Genomic DNA, 15,383 nt, shown 5'->3' on the forward strand with positions numbered 1-15,383 from the left:
CAAGGCCGTCACCCCTCCGCTTGCTATCCTGAGTCTCAGGAGGGTGTGAAACTCCTGCACATGGGGTACAAGTGCAGCCTCTGGGAGTTCTTTTGGGGGCTAAACAGACTCAAGGATTAATTAGCTAATGCTGTGGAGTGCCTCGGAAATGTCAAGTACCGAGTGTGAAGTGCCGTCCCTTGAGATGTGAGTCCTCCATGAAAGATGTGCCGATTACCACAGTGGAGAAGCTGTTGCCGAGTCTCTGGTTGGGGCTCTTAACCAGGCAAATGTTTACGGCCCCCATAAGGCACTCAGAGGCTGGAGCTCACGGCCCGGCTCGTGGCCTAGCAGACGGGGGCTTCAGGAGTGTCGGTGGGCTGGTGGCTCCTCTGCGGCGTCCCCTTGGGGATTTGGCTGCCCAGTATCCCCCAGCTCCAGACCCCCTCCCCCGTGCCAGGGCCCTTTAACCCACACAGCCAAGCCTGGAGGTCACTTGTCGGCCTTTGGCTGGTCATGCGTTCAGAGCGTGGGTCCGAGACCATCTTCTTCTCTCCCAAACCTGTTCCTCCTCCTTCTGAGGGTGGCACCACAATCCACCTACACTGCAGGCAGCTCCCATTATGACCTCTGGTGTCCAACCACCTGCCAAGCTGTTTGGACTCTTTCTCTGCACTGATTACAGTGTCCATCTCCTCTCTGCCACTCGATCGCCCCTGCCCTGCTTCAGGGCACCATCCATCTCCCTCCCGCCAATTCTATTGTTTCTGTCTCCTGGCCGCTCTCCTAACCTCCAGTCTGCTCTCTGTGTAGCCAGCAGAGGCTCATTCTGGAACTCGTTTTAAGGGAATCCCTCTCTCAGCGAACACCCAATGGCTCCCTATTGCTTACACAATAAAGCCCAAACTCTTCCCATCTGCCTACGGCTCATCATGATTGGCCACCAATCAACTTCTCTGACCTCTTTTCCAACTGTCTCCTTCCAGGTCCCCACTGCTGCAGCCAGCCTGAACTTTCCTGGAGTTGGGGGCCACTTGCCCAACTGACCGTCCACTCACTCAATGGGTTATCCCTTCCACGTTCTACACACTCCCCCCTCTTTGCTCTCACTGATGCCCCTCCTCCTTATTTTGGGAGGAGGACACCCTTCCTGCACCCCCCGCATGTATGTTTAGAGGACGGATCAAATATCACCTCTTTCTCCTCTCACCTGCCATGGTGATCTGGTCTACATCCTACAGAGGATTTTGATTTTGTATATTACAGTGATGAGTAGAGAGTTGCCCTCCTGCCTCCTATATTAATGCTGTGTCTGTGAAGATGTTTTTGACAGCAAGTCTGGTGCCACAACATAGCGATCCCTCCATCAGGACAAAAGATGGTTGCTTTTCGCCACAGACTGCCTACTCCCTGTTTTTTTTTTTTTTTTTTTTTTTTTTTTTTTTTTTTTTATCTAACTGAACGTGTGTATGAGTATGTCCTTTCTCCTGGCCCTCAAGGAGCTCCTTGTACCTAATATGTTCCCTCCCTGCTGGCAGATATTAGTTGTTCAGTACCTGTTGGAATAAAATGAACTTGTGGGTTCAGAGACTCGCAGGCATGTTATTAAGATGTGGCATCTCTTCTTTAGGGTGTATTTTTATAAACTGGGTTGGTGGGACATGGCAGCTGGTTTCAGATTCTGTGGGCAGAAGTGTGCTTGAAGTCTTCTTGCTTGTCCTGGGATCTTCACGTGACAGTGCCTGGAAATGCCCTCTGCTGGGATGCCTTGCATCAGGAAGGCAGGATTTGGAGACTGAGGCCCAGAGTGCAGGGAGCCAGGGTCTGGGTGGGCAGGTGGTAACTTAGGCGGTAGAATCACTTTCTCGGCCACACAGGGTTGGGGTGCTAGGGGTCTAGGTGTGTCATCTGGCCCTACTTGGTTGGGTGGCAGGAACAGTGAGGAAGAGAGATCCAGCAGGCTCCATAGGGTGTTTCCCTCACTTCTGGAAAGGGGGCCATCCAGTGAGCCCAGATTTTGACTTTGTTTTTGTTTCTCCTTCCCCTGCTGTCCCCTCCCCTGATTTCCTCTTCTCTTCTCAAAGCATAATGGGGCATCGTTGCCCCGTAGAATTTGCCCAGTGCCAGGAGCACCCATTATCCAACTCCAGGGTTCTACATGATGGTGCCCCTGGAGTCGAGATACCCAGTTTCCCTGTCAGGTCCTGACTTTATCAGCTAAAAGCCTGTTAAGCAGATAAGGTCTCTGATGGGTTTTGTTTGACTTGTCAGTGTTTTCAAGAAATTGAGCAAACGTTTTAAAATTATGAGACTTGGCATAAAATTTCACACTTCTGGGGTTATGGTGTGTTTTTAAAAAATGTTTATTTTTGAGAGAGAGAGCTTGTGTGCAAGTGGGGGAAGGGCAGAGGGGGGAGGACGACAGAGGATCCCAAGCAGGCTCTGTACTGACAGCAGAGAGCTCAACGTGGGGCTTGAACTCGTGAACTGTGAGATCATGACCTGAGCTGAAGTTGGACACTCAGCTGACTGAGCAACCCAGGGGCCCCTCGATGTATTTTTTTTTTTTTTTTTTTTTAAGAATTGAAGGATCGCACAAAACTAGTCCTATAGGGCAATTGTGGCGGCTGATCTAGACAGGGCAGGCAGACAGCAGTGGCCATGGGTATCACCTGGCTTGCTTCAATATTTACTCTCCTGACCTGTGGCCTGGCCTTAGGTCACAGTCAAGGCAAATATCATCGAGACACTGGAGGACCTACACTCTCAATAAGTGAGGCCAGAACAATGTCACTGAGCTGTGTGTATACAGATTATAGAATTTCAGAGCTGGAAAAAAACCTTCTGGAACTATGCTCTCATCTCTCATTTGCAGACAAGACCTGGAACTCAGAGCTGGGAAGGGACTCGCTAAGGCCACCCTGTGAGTTGATGGCCAGGTCTCCTTACCCATCGCCAGAGTCTTTCCCAGTTACAGAATGCTCTTGTCTCCCCTTGCCTTTGTGTCCCTCATTTCATGGCCATCAGCTCCATTGCAGACCTGTGTAGGGAAGCTTGGGATGGGGAGGGATGGGGAATAAAGGGTTGGGGAGGCCCAGGGCTGCTCAGGATAAAGGCTGAATGCAGGGGCGTTCAAAAGCCACTGGGCACTGAGCGAATTAAGCCATGCCTGTCTCCGTTGCCCGGGTACTCTTTATGCATTGCATAATGCCATTGTTCAGTCAGAGCCAGGGGCCAGAATGAGCACTGTCTTTGCAGGTAGGCAGCCAACGCCGGCTCTGCAGAAAGAGAGGGAGCAGGAGAGGCTGGAATATTCCAGCTTGAAAACAGCAGCTGTATAATAAAGCCAGGCTGGTTCGTCTCCGGGCTCTGCTGTCCCTTCTCCCTGCCTCAAAGTAGCAGCATGAATCAGTTCACTGCGGCAGTGGTCCAGGCGATGTGACTTGCATCCCCATCAGCTACCTGATTGCGGTCCCTGGATGCACGAGGCGCTGGATGTGCCTGGCATACCAAACCACCTGCCCCTGTGCCGCAGCTGCCGGTACTGGAGATCGCTGGCCCCGCCTGGCCCTGTGAACAGAGCCAGGCATCCTGCAAGGCTACCACTGGCCTTTTATCTTGTCCAGGGCTCTGGGACAGTCACCGAGTTTCTGGGGCTGCTTTTGATGGGGGCCACCAGCCTGTCTCAAAGATGCCCTGACAAGCCCCTCCGGTCCCGGGCAGACAAAAGCTTAAGAGGAGAGGAATTGCACATGGTCCAGTGCTGCTGTTACTAATATGTTATTTTGACACACAATTAATTGCAATTTCGCTCTAGGCAAAGAGCTTGGGCCCTCGCAGGATCTACACGGCACAATTGAGGCAGAATTTGGTCCTAGGCAAACTTCATCCTGCCCAAAGGGCCGGGGTCTCCTGCTACCCACAACGATGCCACTACTCTCGGGGCTGGGCTTTCCGAATTGGAAAGCCTGCATCAGCCTGCCCAGGGCCCAGCACGGGGCCAGGGAAACCACGGCACAAATGGGGGAAGAGGCACAAAACCTTCCAACAGAGCACGCTGAACAACGACCCTTCCTAAAATGGTGGCGCTTATCCTCCACTGACAAAAGACTGATTTGAGCTCTCCCCGGAGGTGGGATGAAGCGAACACATTGCCTTTTATCTCCTCGCCGCTTTGAGAGGGGAGACAACTGGCGCAGAGCGTGGTGGGGAGCCCTGGAGAAGGCGCTCTTGAATGAAAGGCATAATCTCCGGCTCCCCAAACCAGGTGGGGGGGGGCGGCTCGTGTCCCCCACCCCGGCTGGCTCCCCCCCATCCTGGAGGCATCTGAATGCGAGCGGGAGCTGGAAGGAGAGCTTCCTGCGTTGCACAATGCCACACTATATTGCTTCTCCCCAGGAGCCCAGAGGAGGCCATGGGCATACGGCGCCTTACTTTGAAACCAATCCTCCAATCAGCTATTTAAATAAGAAATATAATCTCATTGAACACTGAGAGCTGTCGGTCTGAGACGCTTCCATTTACAAGGCACTTGAAGAAAGTCCCCAAAGCCCCAGTTTATCAGGACAGCCAGCTCGGGGCTATTTACTGGGAGTGGGGGTGGGGCGGGGGAGAGGAGCTGGAGAAGGAGGAAAGAGAATTGAAGTTGGCTGTTAGAAATCCAGGCTGTCAGCAGCTCAGGGGGGCGAACCCACACCCGGCGCACTGATGTTCTTCACAGAGGAGGTGGGATGGTCTGCAGGTTCTCAGTAAACCACCTTCCAGCCAGGGCGATGCTCTGTGGACTTGTTGTGGCCTGGGGTGTGCCCAAAGGGGTTTCCCGGCAGCCCAAGCCTTGCCTGTCACCCGTTTGGAAACCTCTTTTTGAGCGCCTACCAAGTTCATCACTGCAGCATAATTTGTCACATCCGGCTGTTAAGGCCCAGCGGAGGGTACTTCCCTAATAAAACCGAGCTCTCGAGGACCCAGGCTGGGGGTGACTTGACTAAGCCTCCCCTGCAAGAGCTCAGGGTTCCACTTCCGGGACCAGCTGTGTTTCTGAGCGCCAGCCTTACCCCTTTGTGGGTTCTGGCCACAGACCTGTCTGGAGAGGGAGCCCGAGAAGCCTGTGACTGGGTTAATGGTGTGGTCCCTGCACTTGATGGCCTGTACTCATGGGAATCCTGGTACTGCCACTCACTGACTTTCTCATCTGCCTGTGACTCACGCAGAGCCTCATTTTTCCTCATCTGCAAAATGGGTCATAAGGACCAAGGTAGCGCCTGGCAGCTGTACTGTACCCCATACGGGATGGCTATCATCATACTGTGGTAATGGAGTTCCCCGCCTCCAGTCACGGCTTGTCGGCTATGACACACAACTCTGGTTCTCACATGGCATCTCTGGCCCACAGCTCCACCCATTTTGCCTCGTCTTGTTCCGCCCAATCGATTCTACTGTATCATGCTCCTTCTAAAATATGTAACGCTGATGGCCTGTCCTGGTCACCCAGACCAGGAAGGTGGAGCTGGAGGGCTGGCTGGAGGAGGTGTGGATTGAACTGGGCTTGAGGGGTGGGAAGGATTTGGGGAGCAGAGGAGCAAGGGGAGCAAAGAAAAGTCTTGGAGGTGAGGATGAGCAGAAAGGGAGGGTTGAGGAAGCCAGGCTATGGGGAGCTGCCAGGCTGGGGAAAAGGAGGAGAGAAGAGGGGGAGGTGATGGAAGCCAGCCCCTCTTGTCATCATTGCTCATCTCGGGATGAATTTGGCTTTGAGGAGACCAGAATTGAGAGGGCTCTCTGGGAAAGCCACATCAAGCTCAGGTGTGTGAGTCTGTCTTGGTCATGGGCAAGACCCTGACTGTGTGCAAAGAGGAGCCTCGAAACCCTGGAAGGGCGCTGGGGGCATCATGGAGACCAACGCCCTAGGTCCAGAGTGAGGAGACCCGAGCCCAGATAGGGCAGGGGAATTCCTCTGGGTCCCACAGCAGGTCAGCAGTAGGGCAGGACAGCAGCCCAGAGGGCCTCATACCTGTTTCTTTCCCCTGTTCTTACAGCCAGCTCTGATTGAGCACCTACTGTGTGCCAGGCACTGTTCTAGCTCTTTGCATGTGTGTATTTCCCTATGAAATCTTACAACAGCCCTACAAAGTAGGGATTATTTGTATTTCTCCTATTTTAGAGACCAAGAAGCTGAGGCCTAGAATGGTTTTGCATCTTGCCCAGGTCACACAGCCAGGAAGAGGTGAGCCCGGGGGGGTGGGGGGGGGCCGTTGGGAGCTGGAACTCCTTTCTGCCTTCTTGCCTTTGAAGGTGCTTGGCTCACTTCCCTCTCCTTCCCTGAAAGAACGTGTCCTTGTCAGAGATGAGGAAAAGAGGTCTCAGCTTCATTTGGTATTCTCTTCCTTCTCGCCAAAGCACCTAAGTGCCTTCCACACTCCCAGAACGTCAGGGAACATCAGCAAGGCGGGAGAAGAGGGCCCCCAAACCCGCGCCCCACGGTGCGGGAAGGGCTGGCTCACTCCGCTGACTTCCATTAAACATTTGACGCATCGTAGAACTGCCGAAAGCCATCCATCACGGCCACCCCCCGCCGCCTGCCTTCCTGACCTACTCCCAGAGAGGGGGCCTCGGCCCCTGTTCGCCGGCACTCGGGAAGCAGAGGGCAGGAGAGGGGACAGCATTGGCCATGCCCTGCGCCCAGGGGCTGCCTCCTTCCCCTGAACAAGGGTCTGAGAAAGAGCTGCAGGGTTGGCTGAGTCCTAATAATCACAAGACTACCACTTATTGAATGCCTGGTGTGTTCCGGGCAGACCTAAACACCTTACGTGTCTTATCTCATTGAACCCTGTAACTACGACAGGTAGTTATCATTGCCATTTGATAGATGCAGAGCCCGGCGTTCAGGAAAGTTTGGTCACTGGCCGACAGTCACCCTGAAGGTGCTAGAGCCACACTGAGCTCAGGTGTGTGAGACCAGGACTCCCCTCATCCCTTCTCCGTTCTGGGATGGGGGGGGGGAGGAGAGGTGCTCAGCAGGGAGGTGGAGGTGGAGCCTGAGGGTCCCAGTGCACTTGGTGGTCACAGTTCCCAGGGGAGGATGGCCCTGGCCAGGGCAGGTCTGGGGGCTCCAGGACAGAAGGGGTCACAGGACAGGTGTCCACTCCCTCTAACCAGTTACTCCAGCCAGTCGCTCCCCGTAACCAGTTACTCCAGCCAGAACCTGGCTCCTTCTGGCATGTCCCACCCCCTCAGTGTCCAGTCTCTTAGCTCTCCCTGCGAACTGTTCTGCAATCCCTAATCCATCCCCCTTTCCTGTCACAGCCTGCTCACAGGGGACTGCTCTAGCTCCTGAATGTCTTGCCGGTGTCCTGTTTCCTGTCCCCACTGTAGCCAAAGGGACTGTTCAGAAGCCCGCATCTGCTTGCTCACTCCTCTGCTTAACTTGGGGTAAGGCCCACATGCCCTCGTCTGGCCTGCCTTCCAGGGCTCCTCCCCTCTCCAGGCCCCTCTTGCCCCTCACCCCTGCCTGGTGCCTCCTTGCTCGAGCTGGTGCGTCTGCTCCCGCTTTGCTCTCAGCAGGGACACCATCTCATACCTCACCTGGCTAACTCCGGCTGATCACTCAGACCCCAACTTAGATGTGAGTTCTTCCAGGGAGGCTTCCCTGGTATGCCAGGCTGGGCTTAGGGGACCCTTTTATGTGCGTCCCTCCATTATGGCACAAACCGCACTGTCCCCGGTTGCTTCCCTGCTTGTCACCCTCTACTGACCGTCAGCTCCAGGGAGGCAGTGAGTGTGTCCGCCTGACCCCCGTTCTTCCAGGGTTTAGCACGGGGCCTGTTCTGGAACAGGCCCTGCATACAGGAATGAATGATGTGATGAATGATTGAATGATGCCTATTAAGGCTAAGACGAGGCCCGGAAGGTATGGCATGGATCAGGGGTTCAGATCCAGGCAGCATCCCTACAGGAGGAAGCAGTGTGGTTTTTGAAGTTTGAACACCTAGATTTAAAACCTGACCCTACTGCTCACGAGCTATGTGTCCTTGGGCTTGGCCTCTCCAAGCCTCAGTCTGTTCACACGCAACACAGGGGTAATAGTACCTGCTTTGCTGAGAACTTGTGGAGACAGGCCTTGGGGATAATGCTTGTGCAGCACTGGCCCCGTGGTGGGCCCCAAAGAGGATAGTTAGGGACTGAGCAGAGAGCTTAGGTATCCCCCACTGGGCACAAGGCCAGGGCCAGGCTGGAAGCCTCTCTGACACCGGGAGGTGGGGCTGACGGGCCTGGGCTCTGCAGTCAGGAGGCCTGAGGCCTGGATCCACGGGAGAGGAAAAGAGGGAGACACAAAGCGTGCGTTTCGCCACCCTGCCGCAAGGCTGGCCTGCTGAGGCTGGGCTCTCACCAGTTAGCAGACACTGAGATTTACCAGTGTGGTGAAGCAGAGGCCCAGGGAGGGAGCTGTCTCACCCAGAGGGTTTGGAATACTGGAGTGCGGTAGAAGGGAGGTGGGGCGTGGGGAGGGGAGCAAACGACCATTTAGTAGTTATCACTACTGTGAGGCAGGCACTTTGAATCTTACTTAATATGTCAGCCAGTCAAGTCAAGTCAAGTCAAGTCAAGTCAAGTCAAGAAAAATCTTACTTTAAAGTCAGCCAGGCGCCCCCAATTCTGGGTACGTGATGGTGCATATGGTGTGTGAAATGGGTATAAAATGGTACCTTCTCAACCACTGCAGTGAGCCTAGGCGACACGTTGCACAGGAAATACCCAGAGCCCCTAAATGCAAGTTTACCGTGGAACGTTTAGAAAGGCTTGTTGGTAGATATCCCCATCTCCAGATGAGAACATTAGGTCCAGAGAGGTGAAGCCAGAGCCTAGGGCCACGTGGCCACTGTGGACCAGAGGGACAAATGACCTGGTCCAGGCCGTAAGCCAGGGAGTTTGGTCGGCAGATCCACCGGGGTACCTCACATGGTGGGGAGTATTTTTCTCATCCTACTCATGTTGCACTTCTTAATTTCAAGTGGGAAATTCCACATTGGGCGCCTCATCAATCATTTTTGTGAGCTCAGCTCTGTGGAAAGCATGGAAAACATTTATATTTGCAGCTCAAACTGTCGAAAATGTAAAACAATTTAAATAATATTAACATTTTAACAGCCTCCACTCACGGCTCTGTGAAATTAACCATTATCTCTTGGAGTGTTTGTTAAAATTCAGCAGCGGGTAAGTGGTGAGGTCCTGTGTGCGGCAGCGTGGTTCCCGGAGCATGGTCACAGACACCTCTCACCTGGGTCGGGTGCTGGAGGCAGAGAGATGAAAGTGACATACATTCTACCCTTCTGTGGCGGAGGAGGTGATCGGAAAAACGTACACTAGAGTAGGGCATGTGCTATACACATGAGAAGGGAGTGCTGGTGTCCTGGGAGCATTGAAGAGGGAATCAGGAGCACTTCCTGGAGGAGGCGGCCTCTGTGCACCAGGCAGTCACTGAACAAGGGAACAGGTCATCCCCAAGGCCTCGCCTTAACCTTTGAGAGTCAAAGAGGGGCTGCAGTCTATTCTCGGCACTGAGGAGGAAGGGGCTCCAGTGTGGTGGTGATTCTGTCTGGTTCTTTCTGAGCCCTGCACACTGATCTGGGAGAGGGAAGGGAGGATGACTGGGGTAAATACTTTCTAAGCAGCTGGGTGGCTAGGGGTGAGGAGCCTAGAAAAGCCAAGACTGAGGGGAAGCATGATATTATTTTCAAATAATGGGAATGAGGGATGGGTTCTTTTGACAACTTCAGTAGGAACCTCTGGGCTTTGTAGACAGGTGTTAGGACTCTGAACTTGGTATCTCCTTATCTAAGAATGAATGGTGAGCTTCCTGTCCTTGGCGGATGAGCAGGTGGAGGGTGAAGTGCCTGGGACTTGTAAAAGGGATTCTTGCATGGGACATTTGTCCAACCCTGCTGTGGGACAGGCCTGGCTACATACCGTCTCCTTGAAAGAGAGCCAGACCTGCTTGTTGTCCTTGAGGGGTGTAATGGGCTGAATTGTGTCTCCCCAAGTTCATATGTGGAAGCCCTAACCCCCAAAGTGACTGTATTTGGATGGGGCCTTTAAGATGGTAATTAAGGTTAAATGAGGCTATAAACCCGGGGCCCTAATCCGATAGGACGTTATGACTGGTGTCTTTATAAAAAGAGGCACAGACACCAGAGACCTCTCCCTCCCTGAGAGCACTCAGAGGAGAGGCCACGTGAGAAGCAGGAATGTGGACACCTGCAAGCCGGGAAGAAAGCTCTCACCAGAAACCAGCCCTGACTGAACCTTGATCTTGGACTTCTAGCCTTCAGAACTGTGAGAAAATAAATTCCTCTTAGTGAAGCCACTCCGGTGGTGGTACTTTGTGAAGTCAGCCCGAGTGGACTAATACGGGGGCTCACAGTTTGGTGCCAGAGATGCTAAGGTTGCTAATTATAATGCAGCACAACACGGGACAGAGGGTGTATGCACAGAGAAGAGTCACCCGGCTCTGCCAGGTGGGCATCAGAGGAGGCTCCCTGGAGGAGGCAGGGGTGCTGGAGGTAGAGGCAGGAGGACAAGAAGGAGCTGGTTCTAAGGATGGGGGAGAGGAAGTGGGAAGGGGTATGCCGGGTGGAGGGGACAGAATGTGCACAGACACAGAAGTGTTAAAAGAACGGTGGGTTTGGAGGCACTGAGAGGAATCTCGTGGAACTAGAGTGCAGGTAGGGAGGGAATGTGGGCGACGGAAGAGGTGGGGGCAGGCGGGGCCCACCCGCCAGCGAAGGCCCTTCTGTTGCCTTTCAGGGAAGGCCATTTAGAATTCTGTGCTCTCCAGACCCCCAGGGACTCCATGCTTAGCGACTAACTTGCTGTATGACCTTAGGCAAGTCATTTAACCCCTCCACACAGCAATTTTCTTATTTGTAATCGGAGAAGGATCCCTGCCCTGCCCACCTCCCGGATACTTTGTGGGCTCAAAAGCTAATGCCTGTGAAAGCACTTTGGCAAAAGGCCCACAATAGCGCCATAGAGATGGAAGGTGTTATTATTATGTAACCGCACTGACTCCCATCTGAGAAGCGCGGAGTCAATTGGAGTCTTGAGGGATGTCAGGGAATTGGCTGCTCTCTGAAGCTTGTCATAGAGACCCGTCTTTTCATTGTACTCCTTTCATATCACTGTTGGCTCGATGAAAGAAGGGGAAAGAATCTTTGATATGTCTAAATATTCCGCTCCCACCAAGACGGGAGGGATTCCGAGGAAGAGCTATTATTAGAGGCTGAGCTGGAAGCAGGCGCCTTTGGCGGATCAGAGCTGTCAGCCTGCATAAACAGCCTCCCGCGCTTGGGAGCCGGCTGGGCGGCCTCGGGCCTGGGCGCCGAGCAGGTGCTCTAACGCCGCTGGTTGCACTGCGATGGGCTGACCTGGGAGAAAGGAGGACCAGCTTCCCGACTCTGCATCTACTTTGCTGGGCAAGTCGCTTGTGCTCTCAGAGCCAAGTCAAGATGTCAAGATGATGACATAGTCCTTACCAACAGAGAGGGGCTGTTATATGCAGGGAAAAGAAGATGCTGTGCTGTACGGAGGTCCGTGCAGGCCAAGAGGGGCCCGAGCACAGGCTGCCAACACCCTGGGTATGTTGAGGCCCCAATTTGTTTTCTTTGGGAAGGGTGTATTAGGGTTTGGGTCTTCCTAAACCTTGTATCAGAAGCACCCGGAGAGTTTGAAAATCAGATTCCTGGGCATCACTCCAGGCCTATAGGTTCAAAATTTCTGGGGGCGAGGCCAGGGACTCTCTTTAATAGGCTCCCAGGTGATCTGGATGCAGGCAGCTCAGCATCGGATGCTCCGTGCTCCTGCATCTATAGGATCGGGTCATCTGGCTCTAGGACGCTGTGATTCCATGAGAACAGGGGCACAACCCAATTTCTTTACTTGCCTCCGGGCCACACTTAGCCTGTGGGTCCTAGGATCTGTGGTCCGTGCGCTGGGCAGATACCGGCCAAACCATGGACTCCTGGTCAACTCTGGCTGGGAACACTGTCTTCCATACCATTCTCACCTTGATTACTGTGTCACCTGCCCGTAAGTCTTGAAGACACTAGAGACCAAATGGGGGAGGGCTTCCGGCAGCTGAAGAGTGGGCCACGCTGGACTCGTTTCGGGGACTAGTCAAGGGACTAGTCAAAGTGCCTTCACTTACTAAGAGCTTCAGAAGGACAAGCCCAGGAAGACCTGGGATGTCACCTCACTCTTGCTTCGCCCCTTGTTTCAAAGGTGGAGAAACGGTCTCAGCAGGGCCAAGCTGATTACTTTAACCAGAACCCCTGTCCTGTTGGCTTGACTCTGGTTCATCTGCGACATGGGTTAACTGAAGCAAGGCAGAGACCAGTCGTTGTACACAATCTTAGAACACTTTGTGTCCTAACGTAGGCTAACACCCTGGGTGCGGGTTATCGCCTGTCCCTGTCCCGGCTCTCACAGGCACATGGCATCCCTAGCTTGCAGAACCGACTCTCTTTTCCAGTGCAGCACATCACAGTCCCGCCTCCCCACCCCCCCTGCCCCATTTCTGCCTTCTCTCCCATCACCCTGACTGCTGGCATCCCAGTGAGAGTCAGAGTGTGGTTCTCTGCCCTGGCTGTCGATTGGAACACCCTGGGGAGGGGTTACAAATCCCCATGCCCAGGCTCCACCCTTGACCAATTAAGTCAGTGTCTCAGGGGCAGGGGGAGGGGGGAGTCCCAGGCATGAGTGTATAGTTTTTAAAGCTCCCCAAGTGATTTCATTGTGCAACCAAGGGAGAGAACTGCTACTCCAGAGCAGCGGGCCTCAACCCTGGGGCATTTTGGCCCCCCAGGGGACGTGTGACAATGTCTGGAGACATATTTGATTGTTACAAACAGGGAGGTACTACTGGCAGTTAGTGGGTAGCGGCCAGGGAGCCTGCTAAGCATTCTACGATGCTCAGGGTGGCCCCCACAGCAGGGACTAATCACCCCAGATGACAAAGGCTGAGATTGAGAAGCCCTGCACTGATGAAATGGGGAAAGATGACCCTGCCCGTGGTGTAGCCTCGTGGCCCCACATCATTGCTCTCAGCCCCCTGTGCGTAAAGCCCTCCCGAAGTACCAAAAGTTTGCCAACATATCGGTCACCTAGGTTTTCTGCCATGTGCAATACCAGTCATTGAGAGAACTCTCAAAGTCACAGTAATCTCAAACATTTACTAGATGGAAGGTGAAGGCAAAAACAGCAAGATGAAGTGGGCGGGGGGCCGAGGGCTGGAGTGATACTGTGGCTGGAGGGATACAATTCAGATGCCAAGCCAAGATAGAAGCTTGGTTTTCTTTCACACCGAGGAGTCTGCTGTGGGGCAGCCCAGGGCTGGAGTCAGCAGCCCAGGCTCCCTCAGCTTTTGTTTCTTGCTCCGCAGCTCATGCTCCCCTGCTGTGGTCCAAGGTGGGTGTGAAGCTTGTGCAAGGACTGCAGGAGGAGTGCTAGAGGCACGCAGCGCTCCAGATCCCCCTGTCTGACTCTCCTGATAATGAAGTAGCTGAGGCCCAGACAGGCGGTGCCAGACTGGACGTGGCACACGTCTCTTTCACCCACATTCCAGAACCTACTCATGTGCAAGGGAAGCTGGGAAGTGACGTCCAGCCAGACAGCCTTATGCCCAGCTACCTTCCTGCGCTGACCCCAGTCTTCTCCTCACTTACTGTGTTCCAGTCCCCGATCTCCCCGGCCATTGAAGGCCCCCGCTCTTCCTACCCCAGGCCTTTGTATATGCTGTTCCCTCCTCCTGAAATGCTTTGTCGCCCCGTGGCATGGCTCATTCTTCTTCCGTCACCCTTGCTGATTGGCCTGTGGGCAGTAAGTGCTCTCCCTGTCACTCTGTCTCAGCCATTTGGTTTCCTTCATTGTCATCCATCCTGAGTTTGCATCCTTGTCTGATTACTGCACAGTTTTTGGGCCCGTCTGTCCCACGAGCCCTAACTTAGGCCAGCCACATCGGGATCACCCGGGAGCCTGTTGGGGATGCACACTCCTCAGCTCTACTCAGGCCTACTCAATCAGAAATCAAGAAATCTTGTCCTAAGTGTGGAATCCGGGGAGTCTGGCCCATCAGTGAATCTTTGTGGGGTGCTGCTGCGTCCTGTGGTGGCCTGCGATAGTGAACAACATGGAGATGCGAGTAGGGTGAGGGGCGACTGTGGGAACAGCCACGGAATTGCGGGTGGGGGCAAGACCGACTGACCCACAGGGAGCACACAGAGGCCACCTAAGACGGGGTGCTCCGGAATGTGAGGAGGGGTGGAAGAGAGTGGCCCGGTAGCACTGGGAGGCTGCAAACACCAGGTCAGCAGAATCAGATGATGTGCTGGGCACTCCTGGCCTCAGTTGATCTATCTCTATCATCCCCAGTCGGCAGACGAGAGAGCTGAGGCACAGAGCTTTAGGACACTTGACACCGGGGGGTGACATTTGTCCGCAAGGCTGAGTGGAGGCGAGGGGACATTAGCATTCGGTTGGATGGTGGGCCATGTGCCATCCCTGCGTCGCTGCTCCAGACGGGGAGAAGAGGCGGCTGCACGGCCTTGTCATGCCGGCCCCTGGGCCCTGCCAGGGTCCACGTGGGATGGGGGCTGGTCAAGTGGGTAGAACTGTGCTCTTTACCTTCACCTCCCAGGGAGGTCGTTCTGTACAAAGGGGTGGGAAGTGGCTTGGCCGCCACCAGGCCTGGTCCCACCTGCCTCACCGCACCGGCGTGCGCAGTGCCCACCGCAATCAGGATCCGGCGTGCAGAGGGTGAGCGGAGCTCTCGCCTTTAGCAGATGCTCCGCTTCGAGTTTCTTCATTCACTCATTGTCATTTGTTCATTCATACTGTCCTAGGCGTGCTCAGTGACCCCTGGTTAAAGACGATGTGGGTGTGGGGACTGCAGGGAGGCTTCTAGGAGGAGGTGACATTTACCTAGCATCTTAAAGAACCCTACGCTCCACTCTCCTAAGCCTTCCAGTCTTCCCCATGCACCAGTGCCCACATTCACAGCACCAAACCAGCAGCCCAGCTCCCTGCCGGGGCTGGGGCTTCACGGGGACCAGGTGCTCCCTCAGTCCTGACAGAGCCCATCAAAACAACGCAGGGGGCAAACCCAACCCCAACTAGATTTTGTCTGGCTCACAGCATTAAAAAATACTCTGAGCCAGCCAACAATTTAAAAGGCAGTTGCATGTTAAAAAACGCTTTTTTTGCCTTCTCTGGCAAAAATGGGAAGTCCCTCTGGCAAATGGCCTGTGGCCTGGAGCAGAGTGGTGGTCGTCTCCTATGATAGATGTGTGCCCTCCAGTCCATGGACACATTTAGAATGTACATGGGCCCTGGAGACTCTCGACTTTGTCCCTGGGTCC

General features: G+C 54.2%; 1 long non-coding RNA gene across 1 annotated transcript; it reads left to right on the plus strand.

Moving 5' to 3' along the window:
• Nucleotides 1-6,237: 6,237 nt before the first annotated feature.
• Nucleotides 6,238-13,869, plus strand: LOC123380812. Its single transcript, XR_006587034.1, has 2 exons — nt 6,238-11,606; nt 13,409-13,869. It is a non-coding gene; the product is annotated as an uncharacterized LOC123380812 (long non-coding RNA).
• Nucleotides 13,870-15,383: the final 1,514 nt, after the last annotated feature.

This window comes from Felis catus, chromosome D2, assembly GCF_018350175.1.
Source record: "Felis catus isolate Fca126 chromosome D2, F.catus_Fca126_mat1.0, whole genome shotgun sequence".
NCBI classification, from domain to species: Eukaryota; Metazoa; Chordata; class Mammalia; order Carnivora; family Felidae; genus Felis; species Felis catus.